This window comes from Enhydra lutris, unplaced genomic scaffold, assembly GCF_002288905.1.
Source record: "Enhydra lutris kenyoni isolate GAN:26980312 unplaced genomic scaffold, ASM228890v2 scaffoldscaffold8, whole genome shotgun sequence".
Taxonomy (NCBI): domain Eukaryota; kingdom Metazoa; phylum Chordata; class Mammalia; order Carnivora; family Mustelidae; genus Enhydra; species Enhydra lutris.
Window position 1 is genome coordinate 6,289,094 of NW_019154092.1, and position 18,718 is coordinate 6,307,811.

Here is an 18,718-nt window from a genome sequence, read left to right on the forward strand (position 1 = left end):
AGCAGCATGTGTGAAGTCTCAGAGGTAACACACAGGCTATTTCAGCATGTGTACAATGCTCAGTCTGGGGTGTGTGTGTGTGTGTGTGTGTGTGTGATCACTTATGGGCCTTCAGGCAGTCTCTGCCAGCAAGAGTTGTGGAGGGCTAGGACTGGGGATCCTCTCAAGAGCCACAGGCCTTATCACCACTGGCCAGGATGACAGATTCCCAACCAGAGGCACCACAATCACCGTGCCATGTGGGTAGCCATGATCTCACACATCGTCACTATGTTCTAAAACACAAGGAAATGCAGGGTTTGCATTTCACAGATTACAGTTAACATTTTACAGATGAGAACTTGGAAAAACACGGAGAGGTGCTGACATAATTTACCATAATTTCACAGTGGTTCTGTGCTGGAGAGCAGTGTGGGGATTTGCCTTTGATCCCTTCAAGTAATCAATTGGCTCAACTGTGCTGCTGCCAAGTGGCTGGAAGAAAGAGATAAGGCTATAAATGGAAGGAACAATGCTTCTTACTGTATACAAAGTGACCTGCAGTGATCCCATGGTTTTGGTGGGTGTCTCCACTTATTCGTGATTCTTAATGAGAGGGTGTGTCTCAGTACCCTAAAAGGGTTTCCTGAGACAAGGTTAGTTGTTACCTGGTACCTTATGATTATGATAGTGAGCAAAATGCTTACATTATTAATTCCTGACTCTATCAACTAAAAGTTTGATGGCATTCCAGTACTCTCCAAATGTAATCCTGCAGTCAATGCTCAATAATTGAGGGGCTGCACTTTATGGATTCCAATCTCTTTCTCTCTCTTGTTTTTCCCTCCAGCTGCTCATCCTTTGTCCGATTCATCGCATGACATCATTTCCATAGGAGGTTGCAGTGAGAGCAGGAAGAACAAAGTGGCCATGTTGTTTTCTCCTTTAGTAGCTCTGGTAAATAATTTGATAGAACACATACCTATTGGCTAACATGCTTCTTAGAGTTTAGCTTTATTCATGCTGCTCTTGTTTTATTCTTTCCCTCCTCCCTCTCCTACTTTTCCCTGTGCCCACCCAACACACATACACACATTTCTTTGCAATGTACAGTTGAGGGTAGGTCATAGTATTTAGGATTCCTCCTTAAGAAAGTAGAAAAATGTTAATGTTTGAAAAATATACTATACAAAATCTCTAGTCTCAGAGTACATTCTGGATCAACCACTTATTAAAAATTTGACCTTGGGTATAGAACTCACACTATCTGAGCCTCACTCTTCTCCCATAGAGCTAAAAGTGTTACAATAAATGTTTTTTAATGCCGTTTCCCATTCTGTGGGGCTCACATGAGCAAAATGAACTTTGTACCCGATAGGGCAGGAAAAATATTCATTTGATGCTTTAAGTTGGAGTGTTCTTTCTTTGCTCTCCAACAGCTGGAGACAATTAATTGCAAATAAAAAAATTTATCTGCAGTCCAGCTTTAGAGATGAGATGCTTTGTAGATGGAGTTTCCATGAACTCTGGGAGATTTATTAGTTGTGGAATACAGGCGGTTGGGCTTGCCTGAACAACTTTAAGGATGGGATCAGAGTAGAACTATTCACTTACGGAGGCCAGAACCTACCTGGGAAGAAGTGACAGTGATGATCAAAATGGACCTGGGATCTCCAGTTATAATTGCCATAGTAAAACTGTAGAGGTATGACTCACAAATTAAGCTAAATATTAGTGTTTTGATTTGAATTTTTATAAGAAATAGAAAAAAATTTCATTTTCAATCAGTTGGAGGTATTTTATTTGTATATATTCAGATATTTATACCATCTTTCTAGCAGTAAATTTTCCTTTATATTCTACATATAGAAAATAGGTTTATGAAACATGTTTAGGTGAATGGCAACAGGAATGTTGAGCGACAAACCAATGAAAGTTTGTTCTTCAGAAGGATGATTAGAAATACTCTTTGACAATTCTTTCCTGCCATTAATTGTTTAGATTGGTGGCAGGCATGTTATTCTAAATTACTATTTTTTCCCCCTCAGTTATTCTAGGAATAAAATAGAGGCCTAGGATTTTTAGGCTGTGTTTATACAAATATTTAGGGAGAACATTAAGTAGTCCTTAAGTATTATAGATATTAATACTTGCTGCAGCATAGCTCTGTTCTGCTAAATTTTTGATATATTTATTTGATATAATTACTATGAAAAGGTTGGGAAAATACATGTGTGTGGTTTCTATGTCTTCTTTGTGAGGAGGTTTGGGGGAAGAGGGAATCAGATGTGATTAGTTGGTTTAAGACTGACTTTCTGTGTCCTTAATAAATATTTGGAATTCTTTTGGTAGTCACTTGTCTAGTGTGTCCCTTCAATAAAACATAAGTCCTTCTAATTGCATAAATGACATTTAATTCATTATGTATCAAGAAGGAAAGAAAAAGTATTTTTAGTATTCTTTACTCAGGTGCATTTGACTGATAATGATGTAAAAAAGTCTGTAATAATCCTTTACATCATCTCTTTAACTTTGATAAAAAAGAAACTGGCATTAACCAGATGATAACTTGGCATCCTCTGCCTTCAGAAGAGATAAATTAAAGTAACAGAATATCACCAGCCATTACGCTGGGATATTTATCAGATCTTTCAACTGGCTTCTGAAAGTTCCACTTCTTGTGTGTTGACTATTTTTTGCTCAGAGAGAGTTTTTATTTATTCAAGTATTTATTTATCCAAACAAATGTGTTCCTTTTGGTTCATGGGCCAACTTCAAAGATACTCTTTCTAAACCAGGATATCCCTCTTCTTAGAGCAATTTCTTAAAGAGTATTTTGTGTCTGAATTGCTGATCTGCCACACACATCTGCTGTTGACCCACTGGCATCAGTTGGGAGTTCATTTTCCAAGAGTGGAGATGAAGTTCTACTATCACCAACATTGAAACCAGCTCACATCCATGTCTAGTAGCTCACACTGGCTGCGTCTTCCTTGTGGGATTGGCTGTCTCTGTTTGAAGTTGCCCCTTTGGGGAATAAATGCATCACACTGCTCTGACAAACTGAATTAACCTTATTAATGGCAACATTGTTATAAACTCTGTTCCCTAACATTTTGTGTCTTTATCCTCATTGAAGAATTAGCTAAATGTATGAATTCAATTGAATACAATTAGCAGGTGTAGGGGAGGAAAAACTTTTCCCTCTACCTCTTAGGTTTGTTACCTGGGACTCTGACAATTTGACAAAGATTAACAGGAGGAAAGCATACAAATTTTATTTGATGTTAATCTGCACATGAGGAGGGGGCCTTCTGATGAAAGAAGTGAAGACCCCAAGAAGTGGATAGGCCTGAGAGCTTATATGCCATTTCAACAAAGACTAAAAAATTGTGGACATGTGACATGTTGATGGGAAAGTGTTCTTGGCTTTCAATGGTGGCAAACTGTGGGAAGAAAAATATATGAAAGAAACAAATGGAAAAGAAAAGCCAGCTTAGCAAGGTTTATCTGTGTTGTGGGAGGGGATTTATGGCAGTCCTTACTTCTCAGGAGTTTCCTTCAGTCAATAAAGGAACTTAACTTCCTGTTCTTCCTGGCATGAGAGGATTGCTACTTTCCTTCCTAACCTGCTCTGGACTTTTTTTTTTTTTTGCCTCTGAATGGTACTTTCCTTTCTTTTGAAATTTATTTCTTCTTTCCAGTTCAGCTCCCAATCCTGTTAAAAGGATTTTCTTTCACAATAATAGTGTTCTATTTTTAATTTATTTTATTTTTTCAGTTTTCCAAGATCCATTGTTTATGTACCACACCCAGTGTTCCATGCAAAACATGCCCTCCTTAATACCCACCACCAGGTTCACTCATCCCTCCACCCCCTCCCCTCTAAAACCCTCAGTTGGTTTCTCAGAGTCCACAGTCTCTCATGGTTTGTCTCCCCCTCTGATTTCCCCCAATTCACTTTTCCTTTCTTCCTCCTAATGTCCTCCATATTATTCCTTATGTTCCACAAGTAAGTGAAACCATATGATAATTGACTTTCTCTGCTTGACTTATTTATGCTGAGTGAAATAGTGTTTGATTTTTATTGAGATCCAATAGGCGTGACATAATGTTTTCCAATACATTAGAATAAACTTAATGCAAAATGAAGATTTCTTAGTGGGCTGGTTCCTCACTAGATAGCTTCCATCTCAGGGCTCTGACACATTGCATGGCCAGTTGTCAGCAGCTCTAAGTTTATTCCAAATTTAACAGTGTTGTTTTCAGACCCCACCCTGAACAGGTTTAAAATTAAAAAATAAGTTTAGAAGTTTATATATGATTAAGAAAGCTTTTTTTTTTTTTTTAAGATTTTATTTGAGAGAGAGGAAAAGAAAGAGAGAGACAGAGAGCATGAGTTGGGGGAGCAGCAGAGGGAGAAGCAGAGTCCCTGTGGAGCAGGGAGCTCCATGTGGGGCTTGATCTGAGCCAAAGGCAGATGCTTAACTGACTGAGCCTCCCAGGCACCCCAGTTAAGAAAGCTTTAAAAAAAACAAATTTAGTGACTGAACTTAAAGGATGTGCTACCATTATTTTGTGTGTTGTTTTGAATATAAGCTTTTATATTCAACTAACATAACCCAGGACACAGTCCCTGTGTAAGAATAGGGACTCCAGAGTCAAACGCCACAGCTGGAATCTTGGCAGCTGGGATTTAACCTCTCTGCCCTTCAACTTCTTCACCTCTGAAATAAAGACAATAAGAGTCCTTAACCTGTGGAATTGTTAAACCTAAATTAAATAATACATGTAGAAAGTCTAAGAATAATGCTTGGTACAGAGTAAATATTTGCTTTTGATATTATCATTATTATTACCCAAAAGTCTCAATTTTTCATATTCTCACACCCTCTACTTAGTGCTAGGCCCACATCTCTAATTATTATTCTCCCATCACTTCAGACCATCTAAAAATTAACCCATGATTTTTTTTGCACAAATTTCTCTCTATTCCCGCTTCTGTCAGATTGAACATAATTCCCACTATTGATAGGAATGTAAATTGGTACAGCCACTGTGAAAATAGTATGGAGATTCATCAAGACATTAAACATAGAACTACCATACAATACAGTAATGCCAACTTTTGGGGTATTTATCTAAAGAAAACAAAAACCCTAATTTGAAAAGACATATGCCACCCCTATGTTCATTTCAACATTTTTTTACAATGGCCAAGATATGAAAGCAAACTAAGTGTCTATCAAAAGATAAATGGATAGGGGCACCTGGAGGGGGTTAGTCATTAAGCATCTGCCTTTAGCTCAGGTCATGATCCCCGGGTCCTAGTGACCCAGCCTCACCCTGATCAGTGGGGAGCCTGCTTCTCCTTCTCCCACTACCCCTGCTTGTGTTCCCTCTCTCTGTGTCTCTCTGTCAAATAAATAAATAAAAATCTAAAAAAAAAGATGGGAGTTATATCTATCGATCTCTCTATATGGCAGAATATTAGCATAAAATGCTTAAAATCTTGCCACTGTGACAACATGGTTGGACATGGAGGGTATTATGCTAAGTAAAGTAAGTCAAACAGAGAGACAAATCTGTATGATCTCACATATATGTGGAATCTGAAAAACTAAACAACAAACAAAACAAGACAGAAACACTCAAATACAGAGAACAAATTGGTGGTTGCCAGAGGGGAGGGCAGGGAGGAAGATGGGCAAAAGAGGTGAAGGGGATTAAAAAGTACTAACTTCCAGTTATAGAATAAGTAAGTCACAGAGATGTAAAGTACAGCATAGGGGATAGAGTTAATAATCTCATAATAACTTTGTATGGTGACAGATGGCAATTAAACTTACTACCTTTATAATGTCTATAAATGTCAAATCACTGCGTTTTTTATCTGAAACTAATACAATAATGTATGTCAACAACAATTTTTAAAAAAATGGCTCCCTTGTAGCTCAAGCTAGATTTCAAACCTTGAAATCCATCTAGAGCCCCACCACTAACACATACACAGCATATGCAATTTCACAGAGATTCTTTTGCATTCAACTTTGTAATACATGCAAATGTAACTAACCTGTGATCTTGTGATTTATAATAAGAAATACAAATATTTGGTCTTCATCCCTGGCACACAGGATCTAAAACTGTTGGAATTTCTTAAGTGATGAGAGCAACAAAGGTGTCTTTTATATGTTAGTGGGGTGATTTTTGAAAAGCACCTCAGGATGGGGGTTGGTTGCCAGTGGACCCAACCATGCGATCAGCAAGTTGGAACTTTCAGTCCCACTCCCTGACCTCCTGAAAAAGGAGAGGAGAGAGGAGCTGATGGTTGAAATCAATCACCAGGGGCCAATGATTTAATCAATCATGCCTATGTAATGTAGTCCCATAAAAACTCAAAAGAATGGGGTTTGGAGAGCTTCTGGGTTGGTGAACACATGGAGATTTAGGGAGACTGTCTCTTTTAGAAGAGGGATAGAAGGTCGATGTCCTTCCCCACACCTTGCCCTCTGTATCCCTTCCATCTGGCTGCCTCTGAGTCATATGCTTTTATTACAAACCAGTTATCTAATAAGTAAACTGGTTTCCCGAGTTCTGTGAGCCATTCTAGCAAATTAATCGAACACAGCCGGGGTGGGGGGGAGTCATGGGAACCTCTTAGGTGTACCTAACTAGTCAGAAGCACACGTGACAACCTGGGCTTGTGATTGCTATCTGAAGTAGTGAGTTTTGTAGGACTGATGCCTTCACCCATAGGATCCAAAGCTATCTCCCTGTAGATAGTGTCAGAGTTGAAGTAATTATAGAATACCCAGATGGTATCCAAGAACTGTGGGGGAAAAACCCACAAACTGGAAGTGGATGACAGAACCCGAAATCTTGCACTGCTTGCATTGCTACCACTGTGGTCTAAGTAGGCTGCTGAAAGTAGACTCCACTGGCTTCCCTTCTCCTACTCTTACTCTGCTGGAGATTGGTGTCCACACACAAAATGAGTCTTTCAAAACATAACTCAGATCATGTCACTCCTCTGCTAAAAACCCTCATGGTCAACAATATCATAGAGAGAAAAATCCAGTCCTTACTATGGCCTTCAATGTCCTACTGGATGTGATGCCTACCTAACTTTCTGGCTTCATTTCTTCTCCCTCTCTTTTTCACTCTCTTCACTCCCACTTCCCTGGCCTCCTTGTTGCTCTTAGGACCTGTTGAGCACAAACTTTCCTCTAACCTTCGCCCTTTGTTTCCTCAGACTGAAAAATCTCCTACCAGATATGTCTTTGCTTCTCCTATTGGCTCCATTTAGGTTGCTCTTGTGTATCACTTTATGAGAGGTGTTCCAGGATCACTCCAAATGGCAACATTACCACCTGCCCATCCTTCTCCCTTTCCCTGACTCTACCATATTCTTCAGAGCAGCACTTACCACCTGTTATACATTAGCCTGTAAGCTCCTGAGACTAGAGATGTTTTATCTGACTGACAGAGATTAGGAGACTAGAGATGTTATCTTACTCACCTTTCTATTCCTAGTGACTGTATTGCCATCTAGGAAATCGTAGGTGCTCCATAAGTATTTATTGATTCACTTGATTAATAGGACCCCCGAGCAAGTAAATGAGTTGATTATATTAGAACCAAATGCACAAGTTTATATTCCTTTCATTATAATTTCCCCACTTTCAAGTCATTTGAATGCAGCAACACCACATTCATGAGAGTTAAGACCATGATATAGAACCAGGGAACTGATAATTTATTATAATCCCTTCTCTCCCAAATTTTCTCTCCACTAACACTGCCTGCTGCCCATTCCCTCTTGGAGTGGGTAAAACAGGACTATGGGATTTTTTGTGTGTGTTTGTTTTTGTTTCATTCCCCCAAGCCCTGTCTTAATTCATACAATGAGTGGCTGTAATGTGTGTTATGACAAAGGCTGTTTTTTTCCCTTCATTGCTCTTTCAAGTTATCTTCCTATTAGTCTATGCATGAAAAACAATGCCTTTCTTTGTAACCAATATACCTCTTCTCTATTTAGATATTCAAGTCAACTGGTTGGGTTCAATAATTTCTGATATTTTAAAAATCATTATTTAAAAAATTTGCATAGAATACTCTTTATTGATGTATAACTCTGAGTTTTAATATATATGCCTATTCTTGTGACCAATATCACATTCAGGATACAAAATATTTTTATCACTCCTGAAAACTCTCTCATGCTGTCTCTTTATAGTCAAACCTTCCCTCCACTAGAACCCATGGCAATCTCTGATCTCTTTCACTATAATTTTGTCTTTCCCAGAATGTTATATAAATGGAATCACAGTATGTAAACTTTTGACACTGTTTTTTTTTTTTTTACTTGACATAATACCTTTGAGATTCATCCACATTCTTTTGTGTATTAACAGTTTGTTCTTGCGTATTGCTCAGTTGTATTCCTTTGTGCCCACAGTTTACTTACCCATTTATCTATTGAAGGACATTTTTTTCCATTTTTCAACAATTATGAGTAAAGATACCATAAGCATTTGGGTATAGATGTTTTTAAGAGAGTTAAGTGCTCATTTCTCTGGGGGAAATAACTAAAAAAGAGGGATTGATAAATCATCTGGTGAGTATATGTACAACTTTAGAACACACTGTCCAACTATTTTTCCAGAGCGGCTGTACCACTTTGCATTCCCACCAGCAATGTACAAGAGTTCCAGTTGCTTCATATTCTCATCAACACTTGGTACTCTCATTTAAAAAAAAACAAACTCAGGGACACCTGGGTGGCTCAGTTGGTTAAGTGGCTGCCTTTGGCTCAGGTCATGATCCTGGTGTCCTGGGATCAAGTCCCGCATCAGGCTCCTTGCTCAGCAGGGAGCCTGCTTTTCCTTCTGCCTCTGCCTGCCACTCTGTCTGCCTGTGTTTGCTCGCTCTCTAACAAATAAAATCTTCAAAAAAAAAAAAAAACAAAAAACTCAGCTATTCTAATTGTAGTAATATCTTATAGTGCTATTAATTTTCCATGTTCCTAATGGCTAATGATGTTGAACATCATTATATGTGCTTATTTGCCATCAACTTAGGCAGCTGACCTTTTTAAAATTGTGCTATACTCTTACGTTTAGTTTTCAGGATTCTTTATCTATTCTGGTTGTAAGTCCTATGTTAGATAAATGATTTATTGATTTACAAATATTTTCTTCATGTGTACAGTATCCCTTTTCATTCTTAGAGTCTTGTGAAGAGCAAACATTTTTCATTTTAATTTCTCTGAGTTTCTTCTAAAAGTTGTTTAGTTCTATGTTTTACTTTTAGATCCATAATCTTGAGTTAATTTTTTGTATTTGAAGATTTAATTCAAGTATCTTGTAACTCAAGATAATCTTGAGTTTATTTTTGTATAGAGCATGTGGTTGAGATACAGGTTCATGCTTTTGCATATTGTCCAATATGCAAATGTTATTTGTTGAAATGCTGTTTGTTGAAAACACTATTCTTACTCAGTTGAGTTGCTTTTGCACCATTGGAAAAAACCAATTGCAGGTATTTGGGTAGGTCTGTTCCTGAGTTCCATATTCTACTTTATTGACCTCTGGATATATAACATTTCAAATATCATATTCTTAATTTGTGTGGTTTTGTTTTGCCTTAAAATGGGTAATGTGAGTTCTCTATTTATTGTTTTTTTCCCCAAATCATTTGTTATTATAATTATTTTTCTTTAACATATAAATTTTAGATATGCTTATATTTACAAAAAATCTTGTTGGGATTTTGATTGGAATGGCATCTAATCTACATATAAATTTGAAAAGAATTGACATCTTAAGTATTTTTAGTTTTCCAATCCATGGTATGACTCTTACCTTATTTAGGTTGTTGATTTTGTTCAACATTGTATAGTTTTGACATATAGATCCTGAACATATATTACTAGATGTACACTGAAATTGTTTTTGAGAATTTTTGTACATGATACTATTTTTAAAATGTGGGTCTCCAATTGTTCTTTATTCTCATATAGAAATACAATTAATTTCTGAAAGATGACCTCCTATCTGTGGTCTTGATAAACTGATTTATTAATTCAAGATTTTTTTTTGTAGTTTCCTTGATATTTTCATTATAGTCTCTGAACAATTCCAGCTTTCTTGTTTACTTACCAATCTGTACACTTTCTTTTTTTTGCTTTGTTGCACTGACAAGGACTTTAAGTATATTATTAAATAATAGAAGTGGTGAGATTAAAAATGCCTTCCTTCTTCCCAATCTTGAGAGGATGGGGGATTCAGTATTTCACCATTAAGCATTGTTAGATGTGGGTTTTTGTAAGTACCTTTTATCAAGCTAAGGAAATTCTTTTCCTACTGATTTTCCTACTGAGAATTTTTATTGTGAATGGATGTCGAATTTTCTCAAATGCCTCTTCTACCAAATGTGATATGATTTCATGTTTTTTTTTTCCTCCTTAGATTATTAATCTGATGAGTTACTCTTGCTTGATTTTGAGTATTGAACTAGGCTTGCATTCCTGGGGAAAACTCTACTTGACCATGGTATATTATTCTTGTTATATATTGATGTATTTGATTGGCTAATATCTTTTGAGAAATTTTCTACATTCATGAGGGGTATTAATCTGTAGTTTTCTTTACTTGGAACATTTTGTATGGTTTTGGCATCAAGGTTTTTCAGACTCATAAAGTATATAATATAGTTTTGATTTTTTAAATATATGAACACCCAATGTTAAAAAAGATGCATGTTAATACCCTTCTCATAGCATCTTTGTTTAGCATTTTGGATGTTATGTTAAAATTATATGAACTCTAACATAACAACTGGAAAAGCTCCAAGTAGTTGGAAATTACAGTACCCTTCTAAAAAATTCACGGGTCAAAGAGGAAAATCTCAAGGGAAACTAGCAAAGTTTAAACTGAATAAAATGTTCCTTTCTTTTTATGGAAAAGATTGGTGTAGAGTTGGTGTTATTATTTCTTTAAATATTTGGTCATATTGCTGAAATGATCTCTGCATAGAGTTTTCTTTTTAATAAGATTTTAAACTTAGTAGATTTTAAATTTAGTAGATGTAGGACTATTCAGGTTATCTATTTCATCTTGGGTGAGTTTCACTTCATCATTTCAATTTTTCCTACTTTCATGAAAATGGCTTATATTTTCTGAGTTGTTTAATTCATTTGGATAGAGTTGTTAATATTTCCTTTTATTTTTTTCAAATAATGCCTATGAGTTTGTACTGATATGTCTTCTTTTATTTTTCATATTGGTAATTTATACCATCTCTATTCATCAGTCTGTCTACAGTTATATTAATTTTAATAGTCTTTTCCCAAAAATTAGCCTTGTTTCATTTATTTATTCTGTTTTTGATTTCATTTATATTTTTTTCTGCTTTTCTTCTGGTTTATTGATACAGAAGCTTAAAATGGTAATTTAAAATCTTTCTTCTTTACTAATATAAGCATTAAATGGCATAAATTTCCCTGTAAGCATTACTTTAGCTGTATCACACAAGTTTTGATATATTTTTATTTCATTCAGCTTAAATATTTTCTAATTGCTCTTGAGACTTCCTCTTTGACCCATGGAATTTTTTAGAAGAGTGTTGTTAATTTCCAAGTATTTGGAAATTTTAAGTTGCCATTGTGTGAGAGTTCATATAATTTTAATATAACAATTGAAATTGTGAACACAGAGACTGTGGGAATAGTGTACTCATAATATCACTAGTTATGTTACATCTTTTTTTTAATGTCAGGTGTTCAATTACTTGAAGAATTAGAGCTGTTACTCTTTTTTGGACTTTATTTCTGAACTCTGACATCTGTTCCTTCTATTGCTTTCTGGATAAAGTTTAACTCCATATTGGTGATATAATTCCTTCCAAATTGTTCTACATCTGCCATTTTTTCATTTACTTAATACTCTTTCTAACAAAAGACTCTGCTCTTTATAAAAATATCCTTCTTTATTCTTGGTTCTCCAAATACAATAAGCTTGAAACTGAGAAGACTTGCTACCCTTTTCCATGACTGTGCCTTAGCTCTTAAACATACTGATGCTTGGGTTGCTCTTCATTCTGCCTTTGCTAAGCCCCCTCAGTGTTTTCAGAGACTAGTTAATATTTCATCTTCCTTTTCAAGTCCCCTTGACTCTTTATGACTGAGCCTCAATAAAACTTTTAGTATATTAAGCCCAAATGAAAATTTCAAGGCAAATCATATAATTCTTAGGTGCCTGAGTATAATAATCTATATTGTACCTCTTAGTATTCCAAGAGCCATGGTTACTGCACGTAACAGTTTATCATGAAAAGTTTTGTTCTTTTTGCTTTTTTCTACTGTTGATTTGATGAATGGTGTCCAGAAAAATCAATGCTAGTAATTCTTTAGCCATAGAGTCTTTGCTCAATAACACAGAACAGCATTTCTTTAAATAGGTGTATGGATATCTGAGACACTTATTTCAATAGAAGAAACAAGAGAGTTCTGTTTTTGTAAAGTATAGGGAAACCATGTATTCTGATGATCTCCTACTCACCCTGTTGGTGAAGAAGGGATTTCCTACCCTAAGTTATAGGAGATGGCCGAACACACAGCACCTGCCACTGAACAGATGAGATTGACAGCAGTTAACAGTCATATATACTCATACTTGGAGAGGAGAACACTGCACAACATGCAGGGCCACATGAAAACTGTGCTCAGAAGGGACAAGCTTTGTAGTAACAAGGCACGGGGTACCCCCTGGTTTCTATGAGAGAATGGGATTAGCTTGTTTAAATAATTTCATGGTTGGCCAAGAATTAAAACCCCTTAGACTGAGAACTGGGTACAATTCAGCTGATCCACCTGATAGGGAATCTAGCCAGGTGGGGAGCCCTTCCTGCTGGGTGAATGGACAGACATATTTGAAGGGGAATAGGGGGACTCTTGGTTAGACCTCTGAGGCCCTTTGAGGCTCAAAAATGTCAAGATAACACTTAAAATTTTAGGTTCTGCAATATAATGTGTGATAAGCAATACTAAGCAGGTTCATTTATTGCAGGACTTCTGAGAGCCTTAAAATGCTAACATCAAAGTAATTTCAAGAAGGGATAACATATGTGGTGGTCCTTACATCTATGTATGGATGGTTCACTTTTTGAAGAGGGACATTTTGTGGATTGATGTTTAAGGAATGTATTTTTAAAAATGCTGCTTTAGAACATTGATTTATCCAACATTATGACTAAAGTCGTCATGACAAGAGCGATTTTCCATTTAATTAATTTTTATCATAAGTTGTGAGGGAAATTAAATGCTATTGCATACTTATTAAACAAAACAGACTATTCCTTTATGCATTTGCTTTATTTTTTTTAAGATTTTTATTTATTTGAGAGAGTGAGAGAGAGAGAGAGAGTGAGTGGGAGGGAAAGAGAGAGGGAACACAAGCAGCGGGGCAGAGGTAAAGGGAGAAGCAGACACCCTGCTGAGCAGGGAGCCCAATGTGGGGCTTGATCCCAGCACCCTGGGACCATGACCTGAGCCAAAGGTAGCACTCAACTGCCTGAACCACCCAGGTGTCCCTATGCATCTGTTTTATTTGAATATTTCCATTCTTATTTTATGTTCAGTCTGAATATGTTTTTAGAAACATGTCTTTTCTATCAAAATGCATTTATTATGCAAATATTTTAAATGCAGTTTTCTAAGATAAAATTTCATATGTTTCATTGGATAATATTGAATAAAATTATAAATTTAGAGGAACAATTGACCATGACACAAAACCTCATATAAACCTTATGGTTTAAAAAAATATATATTCAGACCAAATGAGGAACACAAAATTATCCAACCTACATTCAAGCTACTTGGGTCTAGGCTTAAGAAAGAAATAGCTTATCTATTTCATTATCTCCCCATATTTGTTCTATCTGAACACAAAGTGTCTCATCTCTGCCTATTCTACTCTGGGCAGCTGGCAACTTTTTACTGTAAAGAAGCCTTGTTATACTTGAACGAATGGACCCCAGGAAAGACAGAAACAGTGATTTTCTTCTAATATTGGGATATGGAAATTTCAAAATATCTAACACCACAAAGAAGCCTTCAGTGGCTCCATCTTAGGCATCTGTTTTACTGTCTTACTTTTTACTACCTCTGTGCCTCAGCTCTTCCATATCCTACTCCCTGGGGTATATTTCTCTCCTGTGAAAACTGTATAAATACTGACCTTCTTTAGACATCAATTCATATTTCATTTTCTGCCATATTATTTTTTGACAACTCAAGAGCTGCCCATAGTAACACTTAATAGTGTACTGATTAAATTTAAAAAAAACTTTTAATTTGAGTATAGTTGACACACAATGTTACATTAGTTCCAGGTGTACAACATAGTGATTCCATAGGTTGCCTTTCCATTCTTTTACTGAATATATTTGACATATGTTATGCAAATTTAAGGTGTACAATGTGTTGCTCTAATATATTTTTATATTGCAATATGATTGCTGTTGTAGCCATATCTGTCACATGACATATTAGAGTACAATATTGTTTATATTTATCATACTGTGCATTAGCTCTCTATGGCTTATTTACCACTTGTTACAAGTTTTTACCCTTAAACAACATCAGTCTTATTCCTCCAACCCCATCCCCTGGTAACTATCATTTTTTTTTTTTTTAATGAATTTGACTTTTTTAGATTCCACATCTAAGTGATCATTTAGAATTTGTCTTTCTCTGTCTAATATCTCACTTAGCATAATGTGCTCAAAGTCCATCCATGTTGTCATGAATGGCAGGATATCCTCCTTTATCATGGTTGAATAATATTCCATTATATATATATATATATATATATATATATATATATATATCACTTTTTAAAATTAAAACATCTGTTGATAAGCATTTTGGTTGTTTTCATATCTTGGCTATTTTAATTTTTTTGAGCAACTTCCATATTGTTTTCCACAGTGGCTGGACCAATATATATTCTCACCAACAGGGTGTAAGGGTTCCCTTTGACCACATCCTCACAAGCACCTGTTGTCTCTTGTCTTCCTGAGGACAGCCATTCTAACAGGTTTGAGGTGATATTTCATTGTGCTTTTGATTTGCATTTCCATGATGATTAGTGATACTGAGTGTCTTTTCATATGCCTATTAGTCATTTTGACCTTTTCTTTGGAAAAATGTCTACGTAGTTCTTCTAGTTCTTAATTGGATGTTTGTTTTTTGTTATTAAGTTGTATAATTCTTTGTATATTTGGGATATTAAGTTCTTATCCAATAAATGGTTTGTCACTTTTGTTTATCTTTTAAGACATCCAACCCTTGGTTTTGCTGATCCTTTCTATTATTTTTCTGGTCTTTATTTCATTTATTTTTGCTCCGATCTTTATTTCCTTCCTCCTGCTAACTTTGGGCTTAACTTGTTTTTCTTTTTCTAGTTCTTTGAGGTATAAAATTAAGTTGTTTATTTGAGATCTTCCTAATTTCTCAAAGGATGAGTTTACTGCTATAAACTTTCCTCTCAAAACTTCTTTTGCTGTATCCCACAAGATTTGATACATTGTATTTTTATTTTCATTTGTTTGGAGATACTCTTTTATTTCCCTTTTGATTTCTTCTTTGACCCATTGGTTTTTTAGAGATGTGTTGTTAGTTTCCACATATTTGTAGATTTTCTAACTTTTCTCTTGTTGATTCCAGTTTCATACCATTGGTTGTCAGAGAGGATCACTGGTATAACTTCAGTCACTTAAAATTTGCTAAGATTTGTTTTGTGTCCTATTATATGATCTATTCTGAAGAAGATTCCATGTGCAGACCTATGTATTCCATGTGTATTCTGCTATTGTTAGGTGGAATGTTTTGTGTATGTCTGCTAAGTTTATTTGTTCTAAACTATGATTCAATTCCATTTCCTTGTTGATTTTCTGTCAGCAAAATTTATCCATTGCTGGTAGTGGAGTATTAAATTCCCCTACTATTATTACATTGTTGTCTATTTCTTTCTTAAGATATGTTAGTATTTGCTTATATATTTTGGTGCTTGGGTGTTGGGAACATGTGTATTTGCCACTGTTATGTCTTCTTGATGCGGTGACCCTTTGATCATTATGTCATACCCTTCTTTGTCTCTTATTATCATTTTTGGCTTGAAGTTTATGTTGTCTGACAGCTGTACTGCTTTCTTTGGTTTTCACTTGCTTGGGGAATCAACTTTCATCCTTTAACTTTGAGCATATGGCCTTTTCATTTTGTTGGTTGTTTCTTTTACTGTAAAGAGCTTTTTAGTTTGAAGAGTCCCACTTTTTTATTTTTGCTTTTGTTGCCTGTGCTTTTGGGGTCATATCCAAATAAATCATTGTCAAGACCAATGTTAAAGAGCTGTTTCTTTATATTTTCTTCTAGGAGTTTTGTGATTTCATGTCTTATATTTACCTCTTCAATCCATATTTTTTCTTTTCCTTTTTTTTTTTTTTTTAAAGACAAGAGATGTTGGGAAGGGCAGAGGGAGAGAAATAATTTTAACAAAGCTCCATGCCCAGGTGAGCCCAACACAGGGCTTGATCACATGACTATGAGATCATGACCTGACCTGAAATAGGAGTCTTTTGCTTAACTAACAGAGCCACCTAGGCACCCCTACTTTAACCCATTTCAAGTTAGTTTTTGTGAGTGGTGTAACACAGGGGTCCAGTGTCATCCTTTTGCATATGGATGGATATCCAGTTTTCCCAACACCACTTATTAGTAGACTATTATATAAATATATGTGTAGGTATATTTAAGGATTTTATCTATTTATTTGACAGAGAGAGCGAGAGAGCACAAGTAGGCAGAGCAGCAGAGGGAGAGGGAGAAGCAGGCTCTCCACTGAGCAGGGAGCCCGATTCGGGCTTGATCCCAGGACCCTGGGATCATCACCTGAGCCAAAGGCAGCTGCTTAACCACCTGAGCCACCCAGGCACCCCATAAATATATTTTTCATAAAATTATTCATGTGTTAAATAATGAGAACAGAAGTAATTGAAATGCTCAGTGAGGAGCCCAATGTGGGGCTTGAACTGATGACCCTGACATCAAAACCTGAGCTGAGATCAAGAGTCTCACCTTTAACCAACTGGATCATGCAGGTGCCCCACAGTAACTGATGTCCTTTAAAATTCACCCAAACATTTTAATTTATTATGTTTTCTCCATTATAAGATTGTGAAATTGGCTAGCACTAAAGTACACTTTATAGTAATAAAGAATCCAAGATTATTTTTCCTTTTAAAAAATTTTTGGTTTTAATAAGCCACAGTTATAAATTATCTTATTACTTATGAAATTAATCTGAAACAAACCCACATTTAAAAAAATACATATCATGGTAAAACATGTAAACACCAGTGGGAGTGTAAGAGTTACAATTTTATGAAAGATGAAGTCAAGGTAGAAGTAACTATTTGTGGTGCTAACGGAGCATGGGGGATGGGGTAGAAAACAAAAGACAGAGGGGTCTGTGTGAGTTTCTTTCTTTTTTTTTTTGTTATAGCACAACTTTTATATTTCAAATGGACAAAAAATTAGTATCATTTACAATATCTTAAAATAAATTGCCTTTGAAAGGGAGCTTCCTTTCCAGTGATTTGAGGTCTACAAGACGTATATAGAAAATGTACTACTATGGAAAATTACTGCTTAAATCGAATGGGGAAGTGGGGGAGGGCCTGTAGTTTCTTTTTTTTGATTAATTGCTGTAACACTGTCCTTCAGGCAGCTAACGGAGTTTCATGTTTTCTTTAGACATCACTAGGTGCTGAAACTCTTGCAGGACAACTTTGATGCTATATGAATTCTGCCATTTTGCTAGCACTGATATGGCTCTTGGGTCCACACTCCATTAGAACTATTAACTCCATTCATATTAATTTTTGTTACAAATCTTACAAAGGGGGGGTGCTTCTGGGTATTTAGGTCCACATTCTATTTTAAGGCTATATATTCAGTTTTCATAAATTGTTCTGGGAGGCCCAATTATCATCCCTGTCCATCTTGTAAGTGTCATGTCTTTGTCAGCTTCTAGACCCCAGCTAACTGTGCCATCTTCTACTTCTTTCTGGCCTTCTTCCAGTTCTTCCAACAGTCAAAAATTACAAGGTACTTTTACTCCTGAGCCCATGGTGGCTGCCATCTTGCGTTGCTGTCTCTCCCTGTGTGAGTTTCTATTTAGTGTTCAGACCCTGGGAGAACCCCATAGTTTCCTGGCTTTTCCCCAGCATTTGGCATTGAACTTGAATAAATATGCAGAGTCTACAGTTCCTGACCAACAAGGCATGATGAAGACACACTGTCCCAAGGAGCAAAGCCTGTGGGAGAGCACAGTGATGTGGTCAGAAATGACAAATTACAGCTCAGAACTTCTAGGCCCTTCTCTGCCCAAAGCTCCATGGGAGGCAATAGCTACATAGTAAAAGACAAGGCTGTCATGGTGAAAATGGATGTGAGAGCCAGCACGAGACACTTGGTACAGGGTTCAGCTGTGCCAAGCACCACCTTGCTGAATTAGAGTGACTGTTCAAACTCTCTGCTTCCCATCCTTCTCTCAAAGGGGTGATATGACATCACATAGATGTAGAAGTGATATAATCACCTGGCACACAGGAAGCACTACATTTATCACTGTATAATTGTCTGAATATTCATGGCTCCTTGAAGTCCCCAAAG

The 18,718-nt window shown here is 36.2% G+C and overlaps 1 pseudogene; it reads right to left on the minus strand.

Annotated features, from left to right (window-relative positions):
* Nucleotides 1-17,741: 17,741 nt before the first annotated feature.
* LOC111142754 lies at nucleotides 17,742-18,185 on the minus strand (annotated as a pseudogene).
* Nucleotides 18,186-18,718: the final 533 nt, after the last annotated feature.